The sequence below is a fragment of the Onychostoma macrolepis genome, chromosome 05, assembly GCF_012432095.1.
Source record: "Onychostoma macrolepis isolate SWU-2019 chromosome 05, ASM1243209v1, whole genome shotgun sequence".
Classification (NCBI taxonomy): Eukaryota; Metazoa; Chordata; class Actinopteri; order Cypriniformes; family Cyprinidae; genus Onychostoma; species Onychostoma macrolepis.
This window is the reverse complement of record NC_081159.1, coordinates 38,138,311-38,149,752: the sequence shown is the minus strand read 5'-3', so window position 1 is coordinate 38,149,752 and position 11,442 is coordinate 38,138,311.

The window sequence follows — 11,442 nt, the reverse complement described above, 5'->3', positions numbered from 1 at the left end:
CAAACATGTACCTTTTGAAAAGGTACCGCCCCAGAGACAGCTTTTGTACCTTTATTTCTGAGAGTGTATGGTGGTAATAATTTAATACTTCAATTTCTTATACAGTAGCTGTAAGCATTTTCTTTCAGCACAAATATCTTTCTTACTTGACAGACATGACTGAAATAGGTGTACTGAGAAATGACACCTGTCCGTGTGACAGCTCCAGACTCTGACTGCGCTCTGCATGTGTTAGCTGATCTCAAAACTTGGAGGCTCGAGTTTTGGGTGAAACCGACTCTAGCAACTTTCTTGCTCTGTGTGATTCAGTGCATGTTTTTCATTTTTTGAAAAAAAAAAAAAAAATCATAATTGGTCAAATATAGTTAATCATTAGTCTACTTTTGTGTCCCATTTTAAGCCAAGTGGATTTCAAAAAAAAAAAAAAAAAAATCTTTGTATCTTTAAAAATTGAATTGATGAATGATTGAATGATTTTACATAAATCACCATTAACATTGGCAGAAATGATGTATTTATGTTTTTGAAAGAAGTCTTTCATGCTCACCAAAGCTGCATTTATTTGATCCAAAATACAGTAATATTATGAAAAATTATTACAATTTAAAATAAATGTATTTTAATATATTTTAAAATGTAATTTATTTTTGTGATTGCAAAAATTCATTTTCAGCAGCCAAAATTTCTTATAATTATCCACATTGAAAACATTTGTGCTGCTTTATATTTGGTTTTATTTTCAGGGTTTTTTGATGAATAGAAAGGTAAAAAGAAAAGCATTTACTAGTAATAAAAACTCTTGTAACATTATTAATGTCTTTACTGATACTGTTTAATTCATTTAATTCATCCATGCTGGGAAAAAAAAAAAAAATCGTATTGACCCCAAACTTTTGAAAAGTAGTGTGTATAAAAATTTGGTCATAGTTCATTCATTTAACACTGAAAATACAATGACAATGCATGATCACTTCCTGTTAAGTTCAATGTTGATTGGTCTATTAAGGATATAGATTTGAAATTTAAAACAGCAGAGTTGTTTTTCTTTGCTCGCCAAATCAAAATTTCTTTATCTGGCCTAGTGCACCAAATCTCATAAAATCAAGCCCCACCATTTGATTTTTGAAATATATGCCGTGTCACATTATGAAAGTCAAAAGCATTGCAAATACACATGTAATGTTGTCTTTGAGTAACAGGATAACAGCTGTGCTCTTTTACTGCTCTCTGTGACTCATGGCTCACTTCTTGGCACCTTCTCGTGACCCTATCTGTTAATCCAGAGTCACCATCACCAGTGCGTTTAGCTCTGTCACAGGCTCATATTCACCAGCACGCATGTGTGATGTTGTAATGAGGTTAAATGAGTCGAATACAGGACTTTGGAATAATGGAAAGCCATAGAACATCCTGTTCCAAAGAACTGAGAGTATTGGCCGCTGGTCTTGTGTCCCCTCCTTCAGCTGTTATTATCCTTCTGAAGGGATGAGTCACCCCTGGTGCTGTCACTATCTGTCTGCCTGCTTTCCTGCCCGTTTATGTGTCTCTCCCTCCATATAAATCAGACACCGCCAGTACACAGCTTTTGCTTTGTACAGAGACCCAGGAGAGGATCTGGGGTCACTTGAGTTTTGTGTATTACCAGCAGAGGTGGGTTTGTCCTGCGTCATCGCTCTGGTTTTAGGTTTCTCAAAAAGCCTATCCAGAGATGAAAATATAGAAAAACAGAAGAAAATATGTTGTCTGGCAGCGAGAGATTCCTCATATCCTTTTTATCTTTTTACCTCCAGAATTCTTCTTTAGCGACTTAGTGGTAGCGATGTTCATAAAGTAAAAATGCCTTCTAGTGACTAATAACTACAGCAATTACTGAAGATATACACTAACTTTAAAAAAAAAAAAAACATTAAAAAATTTTAGTCATTAACTGAACTATTTTAGTGTTTAGTGGGTTTTTTTTTTTTTTCATAGTTTCCATTTTATTATTTGCATGAAGTTTAGGGTCAGTAAGATTTTTTAAAAGAATTTAATACTTTTAATTGTAATAAATGAAATGGAAAAATATCACTTTTTTTCACAAAAATATTCGCCAGCACAGCTGTTTTCAACATTTATAATAATAAGAAATGTCTCTCGAGCAGTAAATCAGCATAGTAATATAATTTAACATTATTACTGTAGTAATATTTCATATGATATAATATTCAATTTTAAAATATTTCATATGCATTTTTACTGTATTAAATTTTTTTATTACATTTTAAAATGTATGAAAATTTTAAACTGTTATTTTAATTTGTAATAATATTTCATAGTATTACTTGGTGTTAATTTTGTTAACAAAAACTATGATGAAAAATGTTCGTTGACAAGCTTTTTTCCCATGATTAAGACGAGACAAAGATGAGACGACAATAAGGTCAATAAACGATAACTAACTGCACTGTAAAAAAAAAAAAAAAAGTTGAGCCAACTTAAAATTTTAAGGCAACCAACTTCAGCAGATTTTTGAGTTTTCTCAACTTGTCGTTTTAAATTTATACAACAAAAATTTGAGAATTTCCCACAAAAATAAGTTGAGCAAACTGAAAAATCTGCTGAAGCTGGTTGCCTTAAAATTTTAAGTTGGCTCAACTTTTTTTTCTTTTTTTTTTTACAGTGTGTATTTTTGATTAAGTAAATGCAGTCTTGGAGAGCATAAAAGACTCAAAAACATAAATAAATAAAAATCAATCCCAAACTTGAACAGCAGTGTATGTATATTAAATTAAAGTAAATGATTAAAATAAATGTGCACAAATATTGGGTAAAATATCAATTTTAGTCATTAAATTAACTATTTTAGTCAGTGTTTTTAATTTTGTGATAATTTCAGTTTTATTGTATACATAAAATTTAGGGTGATTTAATTGTAATAAATGAAATAAAAAAATTAGCAGTTTCCACAAAAATAACTTTTTAACATTTATAATAATAAGAATTGTCTCTTGAGCAGCAATCATAGCATAATAATATTATTGATTGCGTTGAATATTATCACTGATTACCTTGTTTATGTTCTCATGTCGTGGTACTCTCCAACATGACATTAACTCGAGGAGAAAAATTGTTGAATAAATTGTTATTTTTGTTTTCTTTGCGCACAAAAAGTATTCTCTTAGCTTTTTTGTTTTACCGATGTCCTTACTACGGACGTTCTGGGAACATTTCAGTTATGTTGGTGTCTACGGAGGGTCAGAGAACTCTCAGATTTAATCAAAAATATCACATTTGTGTTCTGAAGATGACCGAAGGTCTTACGGGTTTGGAACGACACGAGGGTGAGTAATTAATGACAGAATGTTTATGTTTGGGTGAACTAAACCTTTAAGATTTATTGTTTATCGTTAGTTCAAGCTGACTGATGTAGCTCACAAATGAATCCTTATTGTAGAGTTTTACCATTTTTTTAAAATAGCTTCTCCAAGCAAACAGTGTGGACATGATTGAGGGCCCAAAAGACCTGCAGCTGGATTTGAGGCCCTCTGGGACTGTGTTTCCTCTGTATGACAGTATATCTACACAATCATTGGGAGGGTCTCAGTCGGACAGCCAAACGATATGTTTTCTTTACTGCTACAGTGGAGACCAGTCTCCCGACAGTAAGACTCTTTATGTGTGCGCATGTGTGTGCGGACCACATGCCACTCCTGAAATAAACACTCGGCTAAATTTAGCATTAGCGCTGACCCCAGAGGCAATGACTTCTAATGGATCACTAATGCAGCATTGAGACACCAGCCTGACTTCATATGATGCAGATCTGCGGAGGGAGCTGGTGTATGTTTAGCTACTCGTTACTTTTATTTTTTCTCTCTCTCTCTCCCCCTCTTGCTCTCTCAGCTAATGCAGTGAGGGCTCAGGCGGTGTGTGTGTTGGACTGATGCCAATAGCTTGACTTGGCTGGATCACGGGCCTCTGTCCTGACACTGAAGCAAACGGGGGTGGAGTGTGTGAATGTACGAGTGTTTTCTGTCTGAAACTGAGGGGGTGATAAGTGATACTGTGGTGGTACCATGGTACAGTAATGATATCAAATGATATTACCATAGTAATTTGATAAACACCACCAATCCTAAATTTCGAGTTGGCAAGATTCCTTTAATATTTTTGAACGAAGTGCCACCAAGGCCACAATATAACTACAATTATTTACCATGTAGCTTACTCCATGTACTTCCAAAAACCTATGGCAATACAATGGAAGCAAGTCCAAAAACACATAGTACTACCACTGTACTTTTTGTAAACAATATAAGAGAACGAGCATTAAGTTTGAGCCATGACTTAGTGGTTTTGTGATTGTAGACATATTAAGTCGTGGTGCTCGTTTGAGGGGTGCAGGTTTCAAATCTCGTGTCCCAATTTCGCTTCCCCATCATTTCCTGTTATCTCTCCAGCTTTGCTATCAATAAAATGACAAAAAGCCTTCAAACATTTTTCAAAAGCAAACGGCTTTAAATCAGAAACAGAAAAACAACAGACTGAGGGGGAGAAAGAGGGCAGATACAGAAGATTAACAAGACTCTGATGAGACTGATTAGTTCAGAATATGAAGAGTGAGAGACTGAAGAAAGAAATGCAATCAAGTAAAACTACAGAATCAGTTCAATCACAAATTTTGTCATTTACTCACCCTTATGATGATTTAACCTGCAGGGCTTTCTGTCTTCTTTGGAGCACAAAATGTAAATTCTTGTGTTATCATTATTATTATATATATTGTTTTTAATTTATATTTTGAATTAGCTTTAATTTTTATGTTTTCAGTTTTCATTTTATGCTAAATGCATAATTTTATTGTTTTTGCTTTTTAATATTATTGCTATTTAGCTTTAATTTTTTTAATTCAGTTTTAGTATTAGTACGGTGGCCAAGAGAGCTCAACGCGCTGCAAATAGAAAAAGCACCTGCAAATTAAGATCAATTTGACAACACACGCGCTGCAAATACTTACAACACAACCAAACAAAGAAACGCGCTGCAAATAAAATTCTTTATTTGGTTGTCACCTGCTGTCAAACTGATGAAGATGTTTTCTTGATTTGCTGGTGCTTTTTCTATTTGCATGTGTTTTCTGAAGTTTCAGCGCGTTGAGCTCTTTCGGCCACCGTATTTTAGTACTTATTTCAGTTACTTTTAAAGTTACCAATTGTTTTGTGTCTTAGGACATCAATGTATCGTCACGAGCTGCAAGGTTTAATTTGGATTTGTGCGTGCATGTTTTTTTCCCTCTCAAAGATTCTGTGCCCATTGACTGGCATTATAGGACTGACAGACTGCAACGGTTTGAGTTAAAAACCTTCGTTTGTGTTCTACTGAAGAAACAAAGTCACCTACATCTTGGATGCCTTGGGGGTAAGCAGATAAACATCACATTTTAATTTTTGGGTGAACTATCCCTTTAACAGCTCACTGGAGGGTATGTTTATCAGTGAATAATGACTTAAATTGAAGTCTGTTTGTTTTTTCCACCACAGAAAGTTAACTTAAAACTGCAACAGATTTGGAATGTGTATATGATTCTGTTTTGGTCATTAAGGACCTTCCTCATTAAGTTTCATAGATAAGAGGGGCCAAGATATTCCTCAAAAACTCATCTTTTTTGTCCCACTGAAGAAAGTCAGTCAGGTTTGGAACAACATGAGGGTAAGTAAATAATAACAGAGCGTTTATTCTTGGGTAAACTATCCCTTTAATAAAAAGACACGGTGGAAGGTTTTGTCCGTGTCCTTCGTATCTGTGTGTGTTTGTCTAGGTGGGTGGATGAGAGGAGAGACGCCACCAGCTGCTCTCAGAGTGAAAGAGCTCTTTACTTTCCCTGCACAGTTATAACACCCGCCTTCCCTCTGTTCCCTCTCATTCAATAACCCCAAAAGTACCCGGCATCAAACCACATTAAAGTTATGCAAGGTATTTCTGGCCCTCTTTTTTCACTGAGCAATAACCACAGTCCTGTGCTTGAGGGCGTAAGCTCGAATCAAGTATTAAATGATACAGAAAGTATCTTGCGCGAGACAGAACAAGTACATGTGTCAGCGCTGTCACCATGGTAACAATAGATGTTGAGTGCTGGAACCACTGAAGTGCGTAGGATGCTAAAGTGTGATGACATCATAGAGGAAGACAACTTCCTGTCCAAACACAGGTCGAAATCAATGACACACAGGGGTAATTACCATTATGTAGCTCTTATGGGTTATATAAAGTAAGATTCACACAGATAATATGAACATTATGGAGCTACGGTATTAAATGGTGACTGTTCATTTGCAATATTTAGGGAATGTGTGCTTGTTACTGTTTTATTTCCATATAAAAGGAATATTGTACTGTGTATGTGTGAAGGGACATTCACAGCAATTAGGATTGATAAAACAACCAGAAGGCATTGATTTTCAATAAACGTTGACTATTTTTGGCAGACTGACAATATATGCAAGTGAGCAATGCAGCAACATTTTTGTCATTTATATACAAACAGAAATCTTGTAGAATTTCACCAAGTTTTGGTTTTGGTTTTGCCACCAAGTACTAAGTCATGTTTTGCTAAGGGGTCAAATACTTATTTGACTCATTAAAATGCAAATCAATTTATAACTTTTTTGAAAAGTTTTTCTGGATTTTTTATTGTTATTCTGTCTCTCACTGTTCAAATAAACCTACCATTAAAGTGTTTCAGCCTCAAAAAAAGTCAGTAATTTTAGTGACTTTCAGTTAGTTGCAAGGCAATATTTATACACACACATACATGCAGTGGGGGAAAAAAATATTTGATCCCCTGCTGCTCCTTTGTACGTTTGCCCACTGACAAAGAAATGATCAGTCTATAATTTTAATGGTAGGTTTATTTGAACAGTGAGAGACAGAATAACAAGAAAAAAATAATCCTAATCTCAGTTTGTTACCTGTATAAAAGCAATCAAAACAAAACACAAAATAACTGTCAATCTCCCTCGGTTTGGGGCTCCATGCAAGATCTCACCTCATAGAGTTTCAATGATCATGAGAACGGTGAGGAATCAGCCCAGAACTACACAGAAGGATCTTGTCAATGATCTCAAGGCAGCTGGGACCATAGTCACCAAGAAAACAATTGGTAACACACTACGCCGTGAAGGACTGAAATCCTGCAGCGCCCGCAAGGTCCCCCGGCTCAAGAAAGCACATGTACAGCCCGTGTGAAGTTTGCCGATGATTCAGAGGAGAACTGGGTGAAAGTGTTGTGGTCAGATGAGACCAAAATCCAGCTCTTTGGCATCAACTCAACTCGCCATGTTTGGAGGAGGAGGAATGCTGCCTATGACCCCAAGAACACCATCCCCACCGTCAAACATGGAGGTGGAAACATTATGCTTTGGGGGTGTTTTTCTGCTAAGGGGACAGGACAACTTCACCGCATCAAAGGGACGATGGACAGGGCCATGTACCGTCAGGGCCAGGGCATTGAAAATGGGTCGTGGATGGGTATTCCAGCATGACAATGACCCAAAACACATGGCCAAGGCAACAAAGGAGTGGCTCAAGAAGAAGCACATTAAGGTCCTGGTGTGGCCTAGCCAGTCTCCAGACCTTAATCCCATAGAAAATCTGTGGAGGGCGCTGAAGGTTCGAGTTGCCAAATGTCAGCCTCGAAACCTTAATGACTTGGAGAGGATCTGCAAAGAGGAGTGGGACAAAATCCCTCCTGAGATGTGTGCAAACCTGGTGGCCAACTACAAGAAACGTCTGACCTCTGTGAGTGCCAACAAGGGTTTTGCCACCAAGTACTAAGTCATGTTTTGCTAAGGGGTCAAATACTTATTTGACTCATTAAAATGCAAATCAATTTTTAACTTTTTTGAAAAGTTTTTCTGGATTTTTTTATTGTTATTCTGTCTCTCACTGTTCAAATAAACCTACCATTAAAATTATAGACTGATCATTTCTTTGTCAGTGGGCAAACGTACAAAATCAGTAGGGGGTCAAATATTTTTTCCCCCACTGTATAAAAGCTGCAGTATTCTTTTAAAGGGCACCATGATGTTCCTTTTTTACAAGATGTAATATAAGTCCCAGGTGTCCCCACAATGTGTCTGTGAAGTTTCAGCTTTAAATACCCCACAGATTATTTATTATATCATTTTGAAAAGGCCTATTTTGAGTGGAAGCAGAAACACGCTGTTTTAGTGCACTGTTTTAGTGTCCCCCTTTTCCAGAATAGGGCTGTGCCTTTACAGCTCCTATCTCAGATATTCTGCCAAAAAACATCTGTCTGGTTTTGGTTATCATGTCTATCGCGCTGAAATCATGTGTTTTAAAGCCACATCAGTTTAAACTTCTGATATACAGTTTTCTGAGCACGGCATGTGAGTATTAAACTAAGTACTCTTTCATGTCTTATTGCGCTTAAACTGTCAAATACACAAAGTTTATGTTAAAAACACACGAGTTACAAAAACACAGTCGGTTATGTCTGTGAAGGCAAACAGCTGGGAAAGAAATCGCATGTTTATATTAGATCGGTGTATTAAGTGACAGCAGCGTAATATACAGTACCTATACTGCTGTCCATGCTGATAATATGAACAATAAAATAAAAACAGAAAATCACTCACTGCATTTGAATGAATCATTCTGTAGCTCTAATAAGAAGACATTTCTCACTCGAATGCTGCTTTTAAATGCTCTAGCGTGAAGGTAAACATGGCAGATTGTGTGTGGCTTACTCAGGGCGGGGTCTCCACTAATACGGCGGTGTCTGTCAACAGTCGTGGGCAGGGCTTGTAAAATGTGATGTTTTATGGATTCTATGAACAGCTTGTTCTGAGACACTGCTTATGATTTATGAGGATTAAAAAAAAGAGCGGGTGGATTTTTATCATTATAGGGTGGTTGTGTACACACACTGCCAACACATATTTATGTCCAAACAACATGTAAAATGAATTTTGCATAATAGGTGCCCTCCAAAAAGAATCATTTTGTCTGTATTTCGTTGAGTTGCCAGGGCAGTGGTCGGGCGATGAAGTCATGTTAATTGTTTTAAAGGTGTGTGTGTATCTGTGTGTCAGGTTATGAGTCATGGCATCGTGAAGCTTGTTGCCAGGCCTCCCTATGATGTCATCAACAGCCCAGAATAGCTGTGGTACTAAAAGCTAGTAGGAGCCAAGTGCTCTGGACACTTCATCTATTCAAACACTCCAGAGAGGAAGAGTGAGAATGAAATCATAGAGAGAGTGAGAGAGCAGGGTAGAGCTATATTCAGTTATACAGTAGAACAACATCCCATAAACACTCAAGAGAGTCAGAGAAAACAGGAACAGCACTTGGAAAATCCTTCTTATTGGAAGAAATGGATGAGATGAACTAGACCTCCATCATAAAATCTGCTCAAACAGCTCACTCTGGCCAAGAACCGCACATTTAGATTGTTTGATCGCCAAATGACCAACCCATTTTTATGTGAGGTTTAGGTGGTTACTCCCATTCAAAAGTTTGAGATCAGTACTTTTTTTGGGCAGAAATGAATGCTTTTATTCAGCAAGGATGCATTACGTTGATCAAAGGTGACATGGAATTTCAATTTCAAATGAATGCTGTTCTTTTGAACTTTATATTTACCAAAGAATCCTGAAAAAAGTATCATTTTTAAAAAAAAAAGAATAAATAAATAAGCAGACAGCAACAGCTTTGCATAACATTAATATATAACAGTATATATACAGTATATATGTGACCATGGACCACAAAACCAGTCATAAGGGTCAAATTTTTGAAATTGAGATTTATACATCATCTGAAAGCTGAACAAATAAGCTCTCCATTGATGTATGGTTTGTTTGGACAGGAAAATATTTGGCCAAAATACAACTATTTGAAAACTGGAATCTGAGGGTGCAAAAAAAATCTAAATATTGAGAAAATTGCCTTTAAAGATGTCCAAATGAAGTCCTTAGCAATGCATATTACTAATCAAAAAATAAGTTTTGATATATATTTGGTAGGAAATTTACAAAATATCTTCATGGAACATGATCTTTACTTAATATCCTAATGATTTTTGGCATAAAATAAAAATAGATCATTTTGACCCATACAATTTATTGTTGGCTATTGCTACAAATGTACCCGTGCTATATGACTGGTTTTGTGGTCCAGGGTCACATATTCATATATATACATATTTACACACACACACACATGCACGTATATATATAAAACAGCTGTTAAATAGTATTGTTGTGTAATGATATTTAATAATATTACTATTTTATGATTAAGTAAACGCAGCCTCGGTAAGCACAAGAGATTTTTACGTTTAGTAAATGATTGTTTAATAATAACATTAATATATATAATAAATTTAATATGTTGTTTTTTGACTTTAAAGAAGCCAGCAATATAAAGTCGCTGCTGAATGATTTTGCAACTTTCAGCCAAAAAGGTAGGACGTAACATCACATGATTAAAACTCAGTAGCTATTAAGTTTTATAATGTCACACTTTTCAGATTTTTCCTAAACTCCTGCTTGCTTGTATGGAAGTGGGGTTCAAAACAAAAAAGCTAATAGTGAGTTTATAAGATTATAAGGTTAATACACTGTGACATAAATTCACACTGAGGTATGAAGTCACAATTAGGAGATATATAGTTGAAATTGTAAAATGTAAAGTCAAATTGTGAGATATAAAGTCATAATTATTCACTTTTAAAACACGTTTCCATTCTATTGAGTGCCTGAAACTAAATCAGAAAGATTTACAGTAAAACTTCACATCCAGATCTATCAAGTAGGTCTTTCCGAAAACTGCACAGCAGACTGGGAGCTTATAAACACAAATTTGTTTCCCAGAAGATAACAACCTGTACTCACTCACTCCAGGAAACTGCATAAAGCTGGCTAATCAGATTAGAGCTCCTCATTTTGAGAAAACTTCAAATTTTTTGGTTCAATTATGTATGCGTCAGTCAGTCCATGTGTGTGCATTGTAAGACTAAAACTGGCAAACGTTTTGTTTTGTCTTTCTATTAGTCAACAAATCCCAATAAAACAAAAGATTGTTCTCAATACTCTACTGCACTTCTTGTTTTTTGATAGGGTAGACTAACAGCCCTCTGTTTAGCATAATTGGTTTCCTGATGCTCTGGCACAGTTGTTCTGCAGGAACACAACATGCGGACTACTGCTATGGTGGAGGAAGTCATTATGACATCAGGACCATCAAATCTAGGTGAGGGCATCATCTCCTGTGTTCAGTATGTACTGTAACTGGTCTGTGCATGTCTGTCTGACCTCGTTCATACTGACAGAGAGGTTGCTGTACTGAAACTACTCAGATTGCACTAATGTTATAGAACTGGCATTCAATTGTGAAAATCTCATGAAAATGAAATTTATTTTTTGGCAAAAAAAAATTAAT